The sequence below is a fragment of the Pinus tabuliformis genome, chromosome X (genome assembly GCF_031772625.1).
Source record: "Pinus tabuliformis cultivar Carrire ecotype Pingquan chromosome X, CPIR1, whole genome shotgun sequence".
Taxonomy (NCBI): Eukaryota; Viridiplantae; Streptophyta; class Pinopsida; order Pinales; family Pinaceae; genus Pinus; species Pinus tabuliformis.
Window position 1 is genome coordinate 855,921,491 of NC_142308.1, and position 22,558 is coordinate 855,944,048.

A 22,558-nucleotide genomic window follows, 5' to 3' on the forward strand; every position below is an offset into this window, starting at 1 on the left:
GGTTTTCTCTCACCTCTCGTTGCAACGTGTCAAACAATGAGTGGAATCGAAGGCACATTATAAAAAACAGATACCATTCTTGTCCCGCGCAATATACCAGTTATGGTTTTGTGTCCGAGGTTTCACAGAAAAACTAGAACGCTTAGTTGCCAAGTGAAGACAATTCGACCATTCCCGTAGACATTTCTAAACCTTCTGCCTGGAGTCTTCATAAAAACTCGCTGAGCCAAATGCACACAGGCAGCCAGATCTGTGGCGCTTCCCGATTCGTAACCTTCATCATTCAACCGAAAGTGAACAGAGTTGTCGAGAGAAGCCAAAACCAAAAAACATAGACGAATTAGGTGACACCATCCTCTTGCCTATATCCTGAATCCCTTTGATAAGTACTGTTCATCCACAGTTCCATATCTCTGGTGGCTAAATAGAAACAGTGCTCTAGCAGTTTTCTGACAGGTAACGACTCCCAGGCATGCCGAGAAACCCTGTCCTTATTGGTCACTCCTTCGTTGGCCAACCAATTCACTAACATATTTTCCTTCCTTCTAACATGAACAAATCTTATCATTTTAAGGGTTTGCAAGTGAGAGTGGATACGGTAAAAAACCTGCAGTATCTTCCAGTGCTTCGACACTTTTTCTAGCAAAGTTCCATTGTGAATTTTCTTGACTGCTCTAAGGATCAATTCTGAATATGCTTCAATGATAGCATTCTTTAAATTTGCCTCCACCAGGATCTCCAAGCATTTTTCTAATGCCAGGAGTTCAGCCATATTATTGGTACCCTTTCCCAAGTGGCCATGGAAGATGTATTTTGTTTGCCCCTGATGATCTCTTATGGCACCCCCAAAGCCAGCTACCCCTGGATTGCCCTTAGAAGCTCCATCAATGTTTACCTTGAAGAAGCCCTGTGGAGGGGGCTTCCAACTACTGGCCCCTGTATTTATTGTTCTCACTCCCTTTATTATTCCTTGAGGATTGATGGACTGTAGTCCCAAATTTAGTATAATATTCTCCTCATGAGGAAGAGGAGGATCCCTGGGAATTGACCTCAAAAGGCTTTTAACTGTTTCTTTAAGCTGTTTTAGAATTTGATTGATTATGTGCTGGGGCTCGCTAGCTTTATTTTTGAAGATTCGCCTATTGCGCTCTTTCCAAACATTCCAAATGACAAAGCCTAGTACTAGCATCCAAGCTTTGTTGATGATCTCATTCTCTGAGAAGTTCTTCCTCCAGTTTTTCAATTTGTTGGATATGCTGAGACTATCCTTGTCATTTTGTTTGAAGATTGAGGCCATCTAGTACCACACCTTAGCAGAGAAAGGGCAGAGGTTGAGAACGTGTTCAATTGTTTCCTCAGTTGAGCCACAGAGGTGACATTTGGAAGGGCCAATGAAGCCTTTATTTAGTAGGTTTTCACAAGTTAGGATCTTTTTTTGATGCACAAGCCAAATGAATAACTTTATTTTCATCCAGTGAGGACTTTTCTAAAGCTCCTTCTAGAATTGTTCTGTATTCACAAAGTTAAAACCTGTGATTGCCTGTTTTGCCTCTTTGAGGTTAAAGTTACCTTCATTGTTCTTCCCCCATATTAGTTGGTCAGGTGAGGAGGAAACTGGAATCCACCTATGCTCTAAATCTTGGGTAAGAGCATCTGCCTTGGCCTTCAAAGGACTCTCATCACTGTAACCTAGGTCCTTCCATTTTCTCCATTTTACATTATTACTTCCTTGGTCCCAGAAATCTTTTACCAATAATAGAACTTTTCTCTTTGTGTCTCTCTCAAGGGCTACTAGGTCATTCCTATTCAGGATGGGTTCCTATTGCCAACTGTCCTCCCAAAATCAGGCACGGTCCCCTACTCGGATTTCCCAGAAATAGTGTTGCTAAACAATGCCTTTATTCTCCCAAGAAAGTTTCCAAATGTGTGAGCCCCTAATCTGTCCTGACATTCTAATATGATCCTTCTCCTGCCAATCCTTGGCATACTTTTGTTTCCAAAGTTTGGCCTAGGGGGAATTCGGCTCCTTGATGCATCTCTACCAGAGCTTAGCTCCCGAAACTTTGTTGAGAGTTTTCGGGTCATGCAGCCCCAAGCCACCATGGCTTTTGGGCCTGCAGAGCTTGTCCTAGGCCACTAAAGCCCACTTATTCTTCTCCTCCCCTTTGCCCCAAAGAAATTCCCTTTGTATGCTCCTTATCTGTTGCTTAATACCTTGAGGAGTAGGGAGAGCTGCAAACATGAAAATGGGAATGGCCTGTAGGACCGCATGTGTAAGCACAAGTTTCCCTGCTAGGTTTAAGGATCTGCATGTCCATTTTTTGATATTGTCCTGAATTTTATTTAAAATTGATTCCCATATTTTCTTGCTTAGAGGTTTGCCAATAAGAGGAATGCCACGATATTTGGATGGTAACTTTTCCCTTTGAAAACCAACAATCCTGGTAATGTTTCTTTGTATAGCAATATTGGTATTAAAGAAAAAAACTTTTGACTTGTTGAGGCTTACCTCTGTTCCTGCTGCCATAGCAAAGTTGTTTAGTATGTTTTTGATTGATCTTGCTTCCCTAACTGTGGGTATGCCCTACAACATAGTATCATCCACAAATTGTTGATGAGTGTTAGCCTCTCCATCCGGGGTGAGCTTGATACCCTGAATTCGACCTTCAACATTTGCCATTTTGATTGCCCTACCTAGCCCTTCCATCATAAGGATGAAGAGGAAAGGTGAGAGTGGATCTCCTTGTCTGAGCCCTCTGGAAGGTGAGAAGGGACTTGAAGGAGCTCCATTAAGCAGAATGGAGAAGCTAGTTGTGGTAACTAGTGCCATAACCCATCTAATCCAGTTTTGGTCAAAGCCATAGGCTTTTAGAATAGCTCTAATATAAGACTAGCTAAGTTTGTCATAGGCTTTCGCAAGGTCCAACTGAATGATCATGCCTGCTTGCTTATTGCATTTAAGAGAGTGTACCACCTCATGTGCTTTGATGATGTTGTTGAGAATTTGTCTTCCTTCCACATAGCCTGTTTGCTCTTCCGAGATGAGGGAAGGTAGCAGGGGCTTGAGTCTATTAGCTATCACTTTGGAGATGATTTTATACACCACATTGCATAACGATATGGGTTGAAATCCATCTGGATTCATAGCATTTTCATTTTTGGGGATTAAAGCTATGAATGAAGCGTTCAGTGCCTTCATAACCTTTTTGGAATTTCTTGAGTCTTCCACAACCTCGAGGATGTCTTACTTGACTGTATCCTAGCAAGCTTTGAAGAAGTCTACATTGAATCCATTTGAGCCTGGTGCTTTTCCACTTTCCATTTCCTTAATCACCTCACTGACCTCCTCTTCCGAGACCGTTCTATTGAGATTGTGGTTGTCCTCTCTGGTGACCAACTTGGGAATATACTGGGTGAATTGATCAATGAACCTAGATCTATCCTCTAGTGGCTCCTTTCCAATATTGGAGAAGTGTTGAACTAGACTCGATTCCATGTCCATGTGAGATACAAGCTCAATACCTTGAGAATCCTTAATCTTTGTGATTCTATTGTGTGCCCCGTGTGACATAGTGGATTTTTGAAAGAACTTTGTGTTTCTTTCTCCCTCTTTGATCCACTAAATTCTAGATTTATGTCTCTAGAAAATTTCCTCTTGCAGACAATGATCCTCCCAATCTTCCTATAGAGAGTTAGTTAGTTTTTGCCTCTCTTCATTGAAGCCCTCTGTGATATTGATTTGATTGATTTCCTATAATTTCTGCTCAGTTTCTATTATGGCCTTAAGGATATCACCAAATTCCTTTTTGTTCCAAGCTTTAAGTTTGGATTTAATATGTTTAAGTCTCCGCTGGAGCATGAAAATTTTGTTACCTTGAATATTTAACTCCTATTTCCACCATTTGTCAATTTTACTAATGAATTGGGGGTGAGAGAGCCAAGAATTTTTGAATCTGAGGGGCATGTTTCTCGAAGTGCCCATAAAGGTAGCTTCTAGCTAAACTGGCCAGTGTTCCGAACCTCCAAAGGGCATAATGGAAGCGGTGATGGCTGGTCCAATGAGTAGGAGATCCTCAGAATTAATAAATTTGTCAAGTTTGGAAGCCACTTGAGAAGCCCCTCCCCTTTTATTGTTCCAAGTGAAGGTTCCATTTATAGTCGCAGTGTCCACTAGTCCCATGTTCCTAATGAAATCTTGAAAGGCTTCAGAGTCTCTGCCTAGCTTTCTAGTGCCTCCTTTTCTTTCCGAAAGAGATCTTATCATATTGAAATCACCTTCAACTATCCAGGGAATATTGGGATGTCTTGATCTTAGACCTTCTATAACAATCAGACCAGGTGGAAGAGGTAGAACGTCAAGTCCGTAAAATATTTCTGGAGCCGAAGAAGGTATAGCTTCTACAGTGACAGATACTAGAGGGGTGACACCTTCTCAATTCTGAAACTCAAGTTCCAAATGTTTAGGTAAGTGAACTTTAGTTTCTGGATCAACTCTAGATGGAGCTATTTCAGGTATATAAGTGTCTACCTCTATGCTAGGATCAATTCTAATGTCCTCTTATAACTGCGGAACTTCTTCTCTAAAGGCAGATGTACGAGAAATGATCGGAGTAACTGTAGTCTCTGACGATGTTGAAACAAAAGCTTCAAATAAACTAGATGAAATGGACTCAATTAAACGAGACCGTTTTTCCCAGAATGGCTTCATTTCCAGAGTCAAAGACAATTGACTCACTATTCTTTGCGAATGTCGAGGTTTGGATTGACTTTCTTCCATGATTGCGGATTACTTGATCAACTCAAAATTAAAGGGGAAAAAATGTTATTCCGAATTTAATAAAATTTAATGATGCTTTGACACAACTTTGATTTTTCAATTTTTAAGAGTCGAGAGAAAGCTAAAGATGACTCTAGTCCCCTTCGATTTTTAATGAGCCTGAAGTGGCAAGTGCTCAGATGGACCTTTTCTTTTAAAGAGTCGAAAAGGAACGAAAGTGACTACTCTTGAAATCTAGATAGAGGGATTACCAAACCAATCACAAAACTAAAAAATACACCTTGGTGATAAATTAAAGAGAAATTACCAAGGACTTATGTACGGCAGTCAATCTTCCTGAATGATGTGTTTAGTGCATTGCGATCGATAGGGCGGCAGACACGACTTCCTATGGATAAAGGATATAAGCCTATTGTGGTCTCCCAATATATACGCAACGGTACAGGGAGCACAAGTCCGTGCTAGAACTTGTCGTATCAAGGAGGAGGAATCACCCAACCTTCAATGGAAATGATAGTTACTAGATTTTACGACGCCAAAACACGTCTCTAGCCTAGGCCTCTAGATGTGTTACGTTAAGTTCCAAAGCGTTGTTAAGTTCATTGAAATTTATTTTAGAGTTGATCTTGTTTAAAAGTTTGCCTTTCAATGGTTCACCGCATGATGTAGATTTAAAATTCCTAAATATGCAGTCTACAATGATAAACAATTGTTGTTTATTTTGAGCAATGAAAATCCTGGCTACTAAGGAAAGAAGATTATGATTCTTTCAAACAAAGAGAAAACAACACACACTAAATGCACTTTTCCTAAATCATTTTTCACACACAGTCTAAATGCAAATGCAAATGCATGTATTTGTTTTCATTCTCTTTAATGTGAAAATGCCAAAACGAAAAATAAATGTAGTAAAGATCTGAAATTTTTTTACTCAACTAGACATTTCGACAATTTATTTTTCAAAATAGAAAGGAAGACTAAATGACACTTTTCAATTTCGAATAGAAAATGCTTTTGACACTTCAAATATCAATAAATCAAATCAAATACATGACAAAAAGTTCAATCGACTATCCAGGGAAGGAAGACTCAATGACACTTCTCTTTTTGACACAAAATGATAGTTACGACACTTTTTGTACCAAAATGACAGATCGATTTAAGCAAATTTTTGACAAAGGATCGTAAATGATGGAAAAATACATAAAAACATCTACTAATCCTAATCAATGGAGGCTGATCTATCTGATGCAAGGAGGCTTCAGTAATGAGGTATTGTTCATAAGCAGCAAACCAACTAAACAGAGATGAAAACAAGGACAAAAACCCCAAATTTGAAGAAGGGAAATAGGCTCACTCAGTCATTGCACCTGGGCTTTAGAGAAACAAGGATGCATCGCACTTTTCAGACTCGGGAGGTGTGATGGGCCAGGGAAAGCTAGTGTATTTTTGATCGACTAGCCCTCTAGGATTGGCAGCTACCCTAGAAACAAACAGTTAAAGAAATCTATGATTTCCTCTATGTATGATAGATGAGAGAGAGGCAAAGGAGCCAACCTAGATCTTCCACTTAACTCCTTGCTTAATCTCTCTCCCCCTTGACAAATCTTGCAACTCCTTTCCATACTTATTCCGCTTGGAGAGTACTTGTAGGAACAGAGTAGCAAAACACTATCAAAGCATCTTGATATATTATATCATAAGCATTGCAAAATCAGAAATACAATGAACATACAATGGCATTCACAAATAACGACATTCACAAATACACAATTGTATGGAGGAAAAATCAAAGAAATTTATTAAATAGAAGGGAGAATTACAACCTAGCTGTCTAATCTAGCATCATGCTCCCAGCATCAAAGCCCTCTTCACCTCATGAAAAGCAAGATCACCCAATAATACAATGCTCTTTCTCAGACAAAAACTATCAACACTTCCTTACAAATTACAAAATTCCAGCCTCTAGATCTCTCAGATGAGGGATCCATTTATAGATGTATGCAAGGGTGTGAATCATCTCTGGGTTTTTGATTAGTGTCATTCCACTTGTTGTTTTTGGTTCCACTTGGAGATTTCTTGGATCTCTTACTCATCCCTAGGCGAATTCCGAGATGCAAGTGTCATAGGAGAAGTTTCTAGAAGATTCCATGGGCATCCACTTAGAAAACTATCTCGAACATTTTTCCATTCTTTCTCATCACACCCCACAGAAGGCCTCTTCAGTATGCATCACACTTGGCTAGTGTAGAAGTCAGTATGCATCACACCTTGACAGTGGAGCAGTCAGTATGGTCCTGTTTTGGCCAGTTCTGGATGGTTTTTTAGGTGGAACTTTTGGGGAATGATGTAATCAGTTGACCATGATTTTTTAGGGTATGAAACAACACTTTTAGGGGTTAAAGAGCCCTAGTTTACTGACATATAATATTGGGGTTGCAGTGCCCAAATATGTCTATAACACCTATGCTTGATCTTTTGCTGGATGAGCAAGTATTTAATCATGTTGGAGGTAAACTGGTTGCCTTGATCAGTGACCAGTTCTCTAGGGTACCCAAACTTGTAAAATACATTCTCCCTTAAGAACTCAGCCACCGTCTCCTCTGTTTCTTCCTTAATTGCCTTGGTTTCAACCCACTTAGTCAGATAGTCAATGCCCACAATGATGTATTGTTTTTTCTTGGAAGGGGGGTCAATAGGTCCAATGAAGTCCATGCCCCACTTGTCAAATTGCTTGAAATTCACTTGAGGTCGTAGACACATTTCATCCCTTGGAGTAGTCTTTCCCATCATTTGGCACCGATCACACTGACTAGTATATATTTTCACATCTTGATGAAGAGTGGGCCAATAATAGCCTACTTGTAACACTTTGAATGTTGTCGTCTTTGCTGCAAACTGACCTCCACAAGGCCCATCATGATAGGTCAGAAGGATTCCAAAGGCTTCCTCCTCCCTGACACACCTTCTCAAGATTTGATCTAGGCCAATTTTGAAGAGATTGCCCCAATCCAAGTGAAGGGGGTGATCTTCCTTATAATATTGCTTTTCTCTTTGGAAGATAAGTTCAGTGGGAACTGTGAAGATACCAAATAGTTTGCTATGTTAGAAAACCATGGAGAGAGAACTGAAATAGAAAACAAGTGCTCATTGGGTAACTGGTCATCAACCATTCCCTCTTCACTTGTAGGAAAAGTTAATCTAGACAAAATGTTTGCAACAACATTTTCCTTACCATGCTTATCAACAATAGTTAGATCAAACTGCTCAATAAAAGAAACCATCTTATAATATGAGAATTAACATCCAGTTTATTCATTAAATATTTGATTGCAACATGGTTAATATGGACAAATTTTTGATAGCCTATAATATAATTCCTAAATTTGTTCAATGAATGCACAACAGCCAGGAGCTCCTTTTCGGTCACTTTGTAGTTCAGTTCAGCCTTTGATAGATTCTTACTAATAAAGTAAATGGCATAAGGCAATTTTTCATCTATCTAACCTAGGGCTTCTCCTATGGATTTGTGTGATGGCTCAACATGAATGTGAAAATGAAGGGCCCAATTTGGACCTCGGAGAATTGGGGCAGTGGTTGACTTGTTCTTAAAGATGTCCAAGGCCTCTTGACAACTTTTTGACTATATAAACTCAGAGCCCTTGGCCAACAACCCAAATAAAAGAGAGGCCAACTTGCTGAGGTCCTTTATGAACCTTCGGTAGTATCCATCTAATACTAGGAATCTTCTGACATCTCTCTGCTTTTAAGGAGGCGGGACCCTTTGGATAATAGCTATTTTGTTGGGGTCCACCTGCAGTCCTTGTTGAGGTATTGAATGACCCAGCATAGTCCCTTTAGTCATCAAGAATTCACATTTCTTGAGACTAAGAGATAGGTTCATCTCAATGAATTTGTGCAGTACCTTACCTAAGTTGGACAAAGCCTCCTTGAAATCACTCCCATAAGGTTTGAAATCATCCATATAGATTTCTACCGCATCATGGAACAACTTAGCAAATATACTCAAGATTGCTCTCTAGATATGGTTGTACTTTCGGGCTAATCTAGATATGGTTGTACTCATTGAATCCATCTAGGAAAGAGAAAAAGTTTTTCCCTGCCAGGCCATCAATCACTTGGTCGATGAAAGGTAGAGGGAAATGGTCCTTATTTGTGGCTTTATTCAGTTCCCTGTAATCGACAAAAATCTCCACTTACCATTTTTCTTGGGAACTAACACCAGAGGGGAGACCCACTCACTGTCGGAGATAGGATAAATGAATCCTGCATCAAGCAATTTTTGTAGTTCTTCTTTGACTATGTCTTTAAGAGTTGGATTCATCCTCCTTTGGGGTTGTCAGACAGCCTTGCAACTTTCCTTGATATAAATATGGTGAGTACACACTGAGGGGTGTACTCCCTTCATTTCTTTGTAACTCCAGGTGAAGGCATCCAGATGTTCCTTTAGCATGTTGCACAACTTCCCCTCTTGGAGAATAGAAAGAGATGGATTGATTTTCAAAGTTTTCTTAGGGCCGCATTCTATGGTTTTGACATGGAGAAGTTTGGAATCATCCAATTATAGATCAATTGGATGGTTTTTCTAGGTTTCCTTTACTGCTTCTTCTAGGGACAATGTACTAGGAGTTGGACTTTGGAGTAGGTGTTCAATCAAATTGTCTTCATCCTGTGGTCCTCCTCCCATGGTTGTTTCTAAGGTATACAGTTGGGTAGTATAAACTTCATCTTCTTCCTCCTCTTCTAGCCATAAAGGTAAATCATGTTCTAGAGATGGCTGAGCAGGAGGGTATAGGACTAACTGCTTGGACATATGCCCATTCTTGATGGTCATATTCCTAGCTCTACAGCTGATGTAAGCATCGACAGTGGCCAACCAGGGCCTCCCAAGGATGAGAGGGTAACCAGTAAGCTTAGCCTTAGGCTAGAGAACTAGGAAATATGTAGGGTACTACCAAGAGTTAATGGAGACCATCACATCCTCCATAATCCCCTCAAGGGTCACTGTGGAGCGGTCTGCAAGTTATAGGACCATTGTGGTCTTTCTCAATGAACCTTGGAGGTTGAGCTTGAGCATGGTGTCCTTGGTCATCACATTAATGGCAGCCCGAAGATCGATCAAAGTGTGTGGGACAATGGTGCCATTGGTGTGAACATCTACTATAGGGCTTCCAAGGTCCAAATACTTTGGACAAATTACCTGCCCCAACATTAAGTCAGACAGCTATCCAATGAAATTAATGGTAGGGGCATATTTTCTTCGCCTCCCTGGATGCATGAAGCACTTCTCCTTAATCAACTTATTGTAAATAGGCATATATTTTATTGCTTGTAGAAGTGGAACCTTTACACACAGATTTTTAAATTCTCCTAGAAGTCTAGTCTCTTCTGGGGTAGGCTCGAGTGGTTGGGTTAATATCTCAAGAAAGGGTGGAATTACTTTAAGAATTTTTTCCTCTCTTTATTCCTCAACCTCCCTAGGTGGAGGTGGAGGTTGGTTATCCTGGAGAACTCTCCCAGATCTCAGGTTAATTTCCTGGATTTCCATAGCATAAGCTGGATATGATGTCTCTCCACTATATACTTATTGAGCTTGTTTGTTGTTCAGGTTTGGATTTCGCTGGGAAGGCATCTGGGGTTGCTTGGGTGGAGAAAAGTGTAACAGTTGTGGTTGGGCAGGTGGTGGAGGCACTAAAGCTGGAGAATTGTTCTATTGGGGCCTCCACCCCTGGGGCGGTGCATTCCATTGAGGTTGTGGTGGAGCATATTATTGAAATGACTAGATGGCTAGTTGGGACTGATACTGAGATGAAAAGGACCAAGGAGGAGGTGTAGACCAGGAAGGATGAGCAGGGGGTCCCCAAGAAGGTATGGATGTGGTCTGGTTGGGGTTGTAATATGCATGGGATGAACCTTACATGCCCTGCTGGTATGGCCTAGGCCCATGAGGTCTCCTTTGGTTTATGTAACAGAGCTGCTTAATGACCCCTTCAACTCGTTGATATACAACTTTGAGTCTAGGCAAAGTAGGGCACTTGTCTATGGAGTGGTTTTCTTCACAGACTGAGAAAATTTCAACAGAATTTAATGGACATTCATTCCTAGGGTGCCTCCTAGTGCACCTAGGAAAAAAATGGCCAAGGCTCTCTCTGCTTCCTCTTGCTTTCTCTTAATCTGCATATAGTCCATTTGTAAGGCAAGGGTTTGCATCATATCACTCTTGAAATCTTCCAGCATGTTTCCAATTTCACCCTTGATGGATGAGGTGGAAGAGTATGTACTGACCATAGGTTGACTACCCCTACCCTTTTACCTGGCTACCCTAGAATGGTTTCTAAAGATAGTCTTGATGTCCTCATAGGGTAACTGGTAGATCTCTCCTCCTGCTAGCAAATGTAGGGTATCCAGAAGATCTTCCCTTACTCCCCTAAGCAGGACCAGTTTTAGTGACCCAGGGTCAAGTGTGCACCTGGCACTTTTGTAACTAAGCTGGAATCTCTCTTCATAATCCTCTAGGGATTCATCATTGCCTAAGACCATCCTAAAAATTTCTTCTATAGTATCCTTAAACCTACAGTAGTCTCAATACTTATTGTTGAAGGCTTGTTGCATATGAGCCCAAGTTGTGATGTTATCCCTAGGTAAACCCATGAACCAGCGTAGAGTTGCATCCTTGAGGGTATATGGAAATAGTTTCAACTTCTGCTCATGATTTGTATAGTCATAGGTTCGACATATAACAAAAAACTCAAATAGGAAAGTGGTGGGGTCTTTTGTGATCAGGCCATGGAAATCAGGAAGGGCAAAGGGGCTTATATTTTCCATCATAGTGTCCCCATTGGTTTCCCTAATGGGGAAGGCACCCTCAACTCTCTCTCTATTTCCTTTGTCATTTCTGTTTTCAGCCATTGGCTTGGTAGGAATGGGTTCTTCTTCTTCCCCTGTAGGTTCTTCAAATATGTTTGGTTGCCACCTAAGGGTTCCTCCAGTTCACAACCACCGAAGAAGAGGGAAGGTGGACTATTAGATGCAGTGGGGGTATTTGGAAAAAAATTCCATAAGTTATCCCTATTCCTATGAGGCATGAAAGGAAATTTTTTTGGTTTGGAATTGTGATTTTTTCAAACTTTGAAAGTGCTTTATAGAACTGAATTTTCAAATTGAATGAAAACTACTAACTGAATGAAAAACTAATTGCTGAATTGAAATCTAACTTGTAGAATTAAAATTGCAGACTGAATGAGAACTACTGACTGAATGCAAAGATCAGCTAATTCCTTGAAATCTAACTTGCAAAATAGAAAGGAAAGCAAGGAATGTAAAATGAAAAGCAAACTAAATTACTTTTGCATAAACAAAACTAAAGGCAGAATAGTAGAAACAAGAAGTAGAAGAAAGAAAGCAGTAATCACGTATTACTCAGACACCTCCCTAGCAACAGTCCCAAAAAGTGATGAGCACTAGTATTGTAGCAAGAATGCTGCAACTCCTAGGCTACCAGATTTATTTTATCAACCTGGGGTTTGTACAAACTTGGAGGTGATAGTGATGTATACACAAGTAAAAGTGATGGTTCTGCCTTTTGTCACTTGTTCAGCTGGCAAGAGACCATTGGGGGTTTTCAAGCCAGACTTCTATGGATTCAGAAGAAGCTTGGTTTCTTGATGAAAGAAAGGGAAATCTAATCTTAGAGAGAGTTGATCTATTGCACTAATGAAAAAGACTAAAATTCAATGCTAAATCACACCATTTCCTAATTAACTGCTAAGAAACTATGCTTTGCAATAAGGATAAATTAACATGAACCAAATGCTACTATATAAGTATGGGATTTAAATCATCAAAATCACTATTGTGAAAGTAAAGGGACTGAAATAATTTTGTTTTTTTTCTTTTTGTTCTTTTCATGCAAAATCAAATATGCGAACTAATATCTTGTGGTGATGTGACAGTTGTTTTAAGGATGTTTGAGGATGGCTGGAAGGTTTAGGAGATGGATGGATGGTGTGGGAGACCCTTGGGTGACCTTTGGGGGCTTCCTAGAGGTTTTCCCCCAATTCAGCCTCAAGACAGGGCACTACAGGAAAGCCTATAGGATGTACTAGAAACCTACAAGATTCCCTGTAATTCTACAGGATGCAGTCGTGAGAAAAAAGATGGGTGTTGGAGGTGATGGAAAGCTTATGGAAGGTGGTTGATGGGTGGAATGGAGTGAGAAGAGACCTAGGATCACTCATAATTCAACAACAAGGTTAAGAGATGGCTGGATTCGCTCAATGTGCTTGGAAGAATTTATATGTAAAATGATGAAATTAGGGAAGACAATGGTGAAAGAAAGGAATGATTATGGAGGATGAAGTGGGAAGTGATTGCTAGCTATGAGGACTTTGTCTTCTCCTGAAGCACCTGCTCTACATCAGACATGTATAATTTACAAAAAGTCATGTAAACAAGAAGCATTCTCATAAGCTAGAAAAGCAAAATTAATGAACTAACTGTCTACCTCATGTATGAGGAAAGTAGCTGAAAGGAATGGAATCAAGGATGAAATATACTGCAAGAATGAAGATAGAAGAGATGGAAATGAAATCCTAATTTGCAAAACTGATCAAATGCTAGCTTAAATACAGTCAACTCTAAAGCTTATGAAAGAAATAGAAATCTGTGTTTTGGGGCTGCATAAGGGTCCCTTCCTCAAATCATGATCCAAGAGGGAAGAAGTGCAGCCAAGAAACCTGCTAATAGCCTTGTGGTGCTTCTTCTATCCCTGCCAACCTGCTACTGAAGTAAGGCACAAATGGAAGCAAACTAATAAACAACCAATCAAATTTACACTACTTGCAGTGAAAATACCTCTAAAGACAAATTAACAATGAAGCTATGAAACTAAGCTAAAAATACAGATATAAAAGAGGAGCCTTGGCTGCTAGGGTTGGGTCATAACCCAAGAGCTTCAGCCCTCTAATTTAACTCAGTGCTGGCTCAAAACAAAACTCATTCATATTACCAAAACATAAAATTACATCAAAATCTTCGACAAGTCTGGAGCTCGAAACTACTTATAGCGTTTTAACAAAAATTTGAATCCTAATGAGGCTTTAGACATCTCTACTTATACAACTGAACTCCCCAACAACTTCCTTAAAATTACAGAGGCTCGGCTCCCAAACTCGAGATAAAATAGCTCTTTGTCTCTCACTTGCTTAGTTTCCATCTAATCCTCATGACTTGGATGCTTGCACTCTGATCTGATGTGATAAATGGAGGAATATTCGAATGGGGGAGAAGTGAATGAGGAGGATTTACCTCCTATAATCCCTCTCCCTTGCCCCATTCGAGTTTCAACCTTAGTCTTTGCCAAAATTCCTTGATTTTCTCCTTCAAACCTGCATTCAATGCATATTAGTCCACTAGGCAAGACATCCCACTCTAACTCATCTAATAAACAAAATATAATAAAAAACATTTAATAAGTTGTGAGAAAAGTTGGTTTGACTAAGCTAGGAGGTGAATTAAGGCCCATATAATTACGCAATGATGAGGATCATCATCTACTTGGAGAAAGTAAACTAATATCTCTTACATAACCTACTAAATTGTAATTCAATATTCTATGTAGCATCTAACTAGCTCACACATGCATGTAAATAAATATTCTATTTGTGCCAAATCTGTGATAAGAATACTAACATTATTTGTTTTTTGCAATGAGGAAAAAGGAGGGTTTGAAGTAGCCTAGGAGTTTCCCTTGATCATGAAATCATATCTGGGGGTCAAAATCCTGCTTAACAAAGTCCAAGTTACTGTAAGGGTCAAAACTAGTGAAGAAAAAGCTGCTACAGGTGTGCCAGAGGAGGCTACTACAGGAGCCCTGAATTGGTACAGGAGGGCCTGTAATGCTACAGGAGGGCTGCCGAGAAGGTTTAATAGGTTAAAATGATGTTTCAAGGGTATGGAAAGGTGGATTGAGGTTGAGGTAAATTAGTGAAGGGAGTCCAAAACCCCTAGCCAAGCTCACAGCCTTTTAAAGGCCTATTTTGCACTAGGAGGGATGCTCCCAGTGACCCTAGGAAAATGATCTCATGAAACAAAATTTTTGGGACAGAATTTGAGGTTCACAAGAGAACGTGAGGGAGTCCAAGATGGAGGTGGTGAAGGTGACCTTGTCTGTAGATTCAAACAACCCTACAATCATTACATCTATACATCCATTTGTTAGTGGAAAAAATCAAACAATTAATAGAGGAAAAGATGAGTTCAATTTAAATGCTATTTAATCTATGTGAGAACTCTGATCTAATCAATATGCCAACTCCTAAGTTACAACAGTCATATGAAAAATAATATGACTAACACAAATATTATTCCAAGAAATCATAAACATAATGATTTTGGGTTGTGGTTGTAAATCCTTCTATTCATTCTCCCATGAGAGAGATGAGATAGAGGTTCCAATAAAAGATTTTGATGGATTATTCTCTACTGAAATACAAGAAACTAAGTAATCACTACAACAAAAAAATTCATTGGTGAGGGTCATGCCTATGACGGGCCTTTAAGGTCCATCACCAATGTCTCATATGGTGACGATCCTTAATAAAACGTTATTGTAAGTGCATATAGTGATGGTCCTTTAAGGTTTGTCACCAAATCCGTTTTCAGCGACACTTTTGGTTAGGGTTGTTAAAAGCCCGTCACTAATTCTCTCTTTGGTGACACTTATAGTGACGATATTTTATTGACCCCCACCAATGATCTTTTTGGTTACTTTTGGTGACGGTCAAAAAATGTTCATCATCATTGATCATTCCAATGCATTTTTTATGACGTTATGTGCATGTTACTATATTTTTTGCCAAAAGATAATGATTTAAGACCATTGTTGTGGAGTCTTTTTTATTATGTGTATAATACCATAGTGTTTAGAGTTATTCAATTTGTTAAGAAGTAATTAGTGTGTATCATTTCCCTCAAGTAATGAGAATATAGTTTCCTATGATTTAATACATGATTAGTCTTTATTAGGTTTATTATCTAACAAACTCCTTTTAGATAAAGTTCCACTGGTGTGTGTAGGAACTATATTATTTACTACATAATCAATCTCTGTCAATTCTAATAATGAGAGATACCTAGCATTCCTCTGCACTCTTGGCACACCTTAACATGCTTTGTCACACACTAACATTCCTTGGCACCTCTCATGTCTTGGAACATATTTATACCTAGAACATATTTCCATGACTAGGAAACCCAAGCAAATGTTGGTAGGCCCTATCATAACATAGCACTCTCCTATCATGTGTTTGCATGCTCAGTAGTCCCTACCATTCCCTAGAACACTTTGGCATGCATTAACATACATTAGCACTTGGTACACATTGGCACTTGGCATGTATTGGAACCTATTATTAGTGTGCTTAGCATACACCTTTTGAAAAATATAAAGTTTTGGCTTATTAACCCTCTTATGTGTTCATTTCCTTGCAATTTAGCTTGGTTCTTCCTTTTGTTTCCTTGAAACTCCCAGACACATTTTGGCATACCCTAACACCCTGCACATCCTAGTATGCTTTAGCATTTGGCATGTCTTGGCACTATTTGGCACATCTTAACACACATTGGAACTCCCTAGCACACTTTGGCACTTCTTGACATGCCCTGATATTACCTAGCATGCCTTACCATTGCTTAACATAGCTTGTCACTCCTCCTTGGCATGCTAGCTAGCACTTGTTGACACTCCATGGAACACCCTCATATTCATTCACTTCCATGCATTTTGACCTAGCGCTCCCTTGTGTTTCCTTAGTACTCCCTAACAGTCCTCAGCATGCATTAGCACTCTGTACACACCTTAACACTATTTGACATGCCCTGCCACTTCATAACATGTGTATCACTCCCTAGCACACATTGCCACTTGACACATGTTGGCACTTGAAAAGTATTAGCATGTTTAGCATTCATTGAGATGCCTTGTTATACTTTTGCATGGTTTAATATTAAATTTATTTGGGATCAATTATTGAAAAGTAGATGAGAAGTAACAAAGGAATATTTAGCACTTAGAATGCACTAACACTTGGAACTTGGCACCTATTGGCACCTATTGTTGGTGTGCCTAGCATGCCCCTCTTGGAAAAGGTAAATTGTCGACTTATTAATGCTCTTATATGTTCATTTCCTTGTATTTTAATGTGTTTCTCTTTTCTATTTCCTCGACAGTCTTTGACACGTATTATCACACCCTTGCACATGATGGTATGGCTTAAAAGTTGACACATGTTAGCATATTTAACATTCCTTCGAACTATCTAGCACATATTAGCATTCCCTATTACACATTGGCACTCGTGCCCTCACAACTAGCCTTACTTTTCTTCATGACTTGGGAATCCAATCAAGTCCTTAGCTATTGCAGTTCATGTGACTTTGGCCTGCTTCAACTACAACAACTTAACCAATTGCACCTTCTACAAGTAGATTATACCTTGTTATCCTAAGAACTACCTATAACTCATCTTTGGCCACTCCTGTCTAAGCTCAACTTGTCCCACTTAAGAACTTACCAAGATAAGGATCACAACTAGCCATGTCCATAAAACAACTAGGCAACATAGCTTACACAAGCAATGTTTCACATGTATGTCTAGTTCATATAAATAATAGAGCATTAACTGAGAGTTTTAAAGAACCACAAGATGCACAAGACACATAAGACATAAGACAACAAAAGTCAAGTGCCCCAAAACATATACACAACATTGTACAATATGCGATTGACTAAAATAGTTGAAAACATGAACATTCAACCAAAGTGTTTCACGTGTCATATACAAATAATAGATAAAGGCAAAGCAATGTTGTGCCCAACACAAAATATCCCTTTGTCTAAAAATATTGTGTCAAGACCCTTATTGCAACTACATGCTTCCCTCCTACAATCCTATTATGAACTTATTCTAACACACTTTTTCCTTGGCACACTTGAATTCACTGAAACTCCCTGGCACAAACTCTTGTTTGTTAATTCCATGCATTTTGACCTAGTTCTCCCTTCTGATGCCTCAACACTCCCTAACTCTCCTCATCATGCATTGAAATTGTATGGCATGTGTTAGCACACCTTTTCATTCCTTGGCATACCCTAAACCTCCCTGGCTATCATGCCCTCACAACTACCCTTACTTAATTTTCAACTTGAGAACCCAAACAAGTCCTTGCTTAACTATAAGATCTTGACCAAGTTACGAATACTACAACTAGACTATGTTGTTGAATTATGTAGCTTGGGAGGTACTCCACAAGCCTAGTGAGATGGGTTTGTGAGTTTGGTCACAAAAGGCTTTGTGGGAAAAGAACCCAAGTGAAGGGGTTTTGGACCCAAGATGGGGTTTAAAATCTAAAAGAAAATAAAAAAGGAAAATTAATATTTCCTAAGGTCTAAGTGGATAAAACCCATAAGTTCTAGAGGGTTCCTAAGAGGCCTATCTAGGAAAAGATATTTAAGGAGGCATTAGTATGAAGGCAAGAACATCAAGTGAGAAGGACCTCATTTGATCAAGGAGGCGTGGAGATATGTAGTCCTAAATTTGGCCGAGTTAGAGGGTTGAGTAAGGGTTTGCTAAAGAGAGGCCATGATCATCCACCAAGAGAAAGATCATCATGTGAGGGTTCACAATAATGTCACATAACTTAATGGGTTCGAGCTAGGAAGTAGGATGACACACTATTAGTTTTGTTTTGGCAGATTGAGCTCAAGAGAGGTGGCTCATGCGGATTTGGGCATGTGATTTCAATGGTGTTTCTATATGAAGGCCACATTAGATCATGAAATAATAGAGAGGGTTGAGACCCCATCTTGTGGTGGTTAATAGGATGCAAGTCCACTGATAAAGAACAACACAAATGGAAGAAGATATGCAATGGAATTTCGAGCAATAACAGAAGTAGCCACAGTTGTAATATTGACTAAGGTAATTCTAGTTTGAGGGTTGTATAGATCTAAAGTTCAGGTCAAGATTCAGTCAAAGAAATTCCTAGAATCTATGGTTCCATATGAGCTAGGCAGAGTCTCTTATGGAGGCAAGAGTTGTTTTTTTTCTTATGGGTGGAGAGGGTTTATTTTAAAGAAATTCAAATAGAAGTATAATGCCCTAGTTAGGGTGGTTTCCTAGCATGATCATTCCATAAGGTATGCCCCTAAGACTATGATAAATCTGCATGGAAAAAGAGGGGTCATGGCCCTTAGAGTGAGGTTTAACTCTATAATATAGACCATAGATATGGAAGATGGTTTACAGAAGTATGTGTGGAGATAACAGATCCAAAGCAGGGTGGAACCTAAGTAGAATATTGAGCAGAAGAAATGTGCCATATGAGGAATGGATTGACATGAAGAGGAGTTGATTTTGGTGGATTGTCCTTAGAGTTTTGGACATAGATCTGAAGGAGCCTATAAATAGTTAGTCAATGGACTATTATTGGATTATTTTTGACCCAAGGATGTGATAATATATTGTTAGAAGGATGATAAGAGGAGTAATTCATATTTTTTCATAGTCTGGACAAAAAAAAAATTATAAACAAGAATAGTGATTTTGAGAGGACTCAAATCACTATTAGGTGGTATATTTGAATATCCCTAGATGAGGGTAGTGTTGTGGGCCATATATTAGTAAACGAATTGTCTATGGTTGGGAAAATTGATGGCAGTCCAAGTATCGTTGTAGGGTTTTTAGGTGACTGTCAAAAAAGATCCCTAAGTCATGTACTTGTGAAGGACTACAAGGCTAGTAGAAGGGTAGGTGTATTGGGCCTAAGGAGGTGAAAACTTTGAAGGACTAAAGTAGCAGTCAAGTGGGATAGAAAACTAACCCTAGTTCAATGTATTGTAGAGGATTGAGTTAGTGAGAAGAAGGGCAGCCTCCATAGCCCTAGACTTGTCATCTTAGAGCAACAATATGGAAAAAGTGGGAAGACCAAAGAGTTGTTCACAAATGGAGTTGTGAACAGTTGATCAAAGACCCTAAGTGTTACAGACCTTGAAGGAAAAAGGATGTAGCTAGAGGGAAAAATTTGTTGAGCTAAGTTCAGTAACATAAATGAGTTGAGTTTATTGATAGAGGCATATTGAGGAGTTTCAAAATGGGAGGCAAGACAACCTGCCAGATGTGTTCAGGACATGTGGACTGAAAGGGTTGTGTGTGGCTACCATCAACAAGTAGGTCAAGTGTTAACTTGTTCAAGGTAGATTGGTTGTCAAAGGACTAACACAAAGTCCTAATTGTATTCGTTGTATTAGTGTGATTATAAAGGGCCATGATCCCTAGTATGAGAGCTCTAGCCTATTCTATTATAGTTTGTGATATAACGAAGAAGGGCTTGAAAAAGTTAAAAATTTTCATGCTGACTAGTTGATTCCATGTGTGTCTAGATTTCGTTCTGCATAGTAGATGTGTTGTGGCACTTGAGTGTGTTCGCATCAAAGATTCTAAGGCCAAACCCAAATTCTCATGTGTCATGGAAATTCAACATATGCCTTGTTCACCTAAGAACTACCTGTAACTCATCTTACTGTACTCATGTACAATCTCAACTTATCCCACTTAACCTGTTACCAAGTGTTGAAGCCTCGAAAATCGTTTCTTCAACATGGGGGAAATCCACCCGGTCTGGACCTTGGTTGGCAACTCATTTAACGTTTGGAGTAGTGGCTCCGACTAGGGATAATGGGACCAGTTTCCCAATCTATTTAATGATTGTGCTAATGGGGTGATATGTGATGTTTTGAAGTAATGTCTAAGCTAGAAGTAATCTAAACTAAACTAATAATCACATGAATTTTATCCTAATTTGAACATTATCTAATTATAACTATACCTGGGATTAAATTGATCTATGTGATCTACAATAATGTCTGAAAGTAATTGATAATAAAGATCATTCAATTGCAATGAGAAATGAATTCATTTTAAAAATAATCGTTTTGTATAAAAATTTAGCCAAAACTATTGTGAAAGATATATCGCATAAGGAATTATTCATGTATTTATCATAGAATATAGATCATCATCATACAGAAGTGCAATAATGGCAATCAAGATTCAGACTTTCATACATAAAAAATTCAAAAAGAAATCATAGCTTAATACATAAGTAAAAAGGATTATGAGATAAAATTACCATTTATAATACGTCTTACTCACGTGCTTCAGCAATATTGATCTATCTTTAGTCCATTCAACACCATCTAAGAGTACAAATTTAGTAGAATATGCTAAATCAGATAAAAATAAATCTTGTTCCATTAATTTTACCAAAACTTCCTCAAAGGGATAGAAGTGCATGTTTTGAAGACTGTCTCTAATAAAATTCCTTCACCCCTCTCTAAATGCATGAGAGGGGTTTAAATACTTAAACTATAAAACTAAAAATACATTATTACAAAAATAGTTGAGGGGGTTTAAATGACCTGCCTCAAACTATGCAAAAATAAAATAAAAATAGAAATAAACATGGTGACTAGTTATCCTACATTTGATCCTCCAGATCCCAAATGCCCATCATGGGCTTGAGCTGTGTTGGTTGGCCGACTTTAGCTTTTAACTGTCCAATGAATACGACATCGGTTAGTGATGGCACCATTTTCTCCGTAAAAGTGGTTAGGCATCACAAGGTCATCCATTGGCTGTGAAGTTTTACCAGATGTTGCCAATATGATTCCCAGTTTAACCTGGCCGTTTGCCTTATTACTTTTGTTTTTTCTTTTTTTTCCTATTTCCACTGTAGTTCAAGCTGTTTCACATTAAAAAGAAAACCTAGAATGGATTCTACCATAAGGTTGGTACTATGTAAATTTTCATTGACAATTTCTATGACACTGTTTGTTGTTGCTGCAACGTCTGTTGTTGCATTTTGCTTCTTTAATCAGACAATCCCAGCTCGCAAATAAGATTGCTTTATGCAACTCTTCTAGTTTAGGCAAGTCGGCTTTTCTCCCATCTTTTGTATTCTGCGAGGTGATGAAATCAGGGACCTTTTTAAATATCTCATTATATTCAAGTCTCATTCCCATGACTTGACTTTTCAATTTGTTGCTTGTTTCGCAATAAGATTTCCATTACAAAATCTTCTCACACAATAATTCTTTCTGGTGCATCAGTTGGGAGTGAAGACGGAGTGCTTCAGTAACAAACTAATAAATTTTTGGATCATCTTTATGTAGGTCAGTTATTTCCTATATTTGTGCTTCCTTCTCAGCTAAGCTGGTTCGATGTTCTATTTGCATCTGCTCGAACTCCCATTGTAGCTTAGCTAACTGTATCTTTTCCTACTGGTCAGATTTTCTTGATGTAATTGTTTCTCAAGTGACATAATTTTATCATCTTTTCCTCTAAGCAACATTTGTACCTATGTTGCTTTGTTCAGGGATAGTAGCTGCTATAGAGTCCAACTTCCTTTTCTTTCTTTGTCTTTTCACCATGGCCTTATGTTGTGGGCTATAAAACACATCTAAAGGGGAAATCTCTTATATTCTCAAAACTATTTCAGAGGTGGGGGTAACAGGGATGTGTTCTATCTCTTGAGTATTTACAGTCTCTTCTGTTGTAATTTCTTGAGTTGTTTTCTATTGTGGAGTTTGCAACTCTGACATTTTTTCTTCTGCGTTGAGCCTTTTATTAAAATTGTCCCATTCTTCCTCTAAATAAATTACTAGGGGTTTAATTTTCTGTGTGGAGGTGGCATGGATTTCAG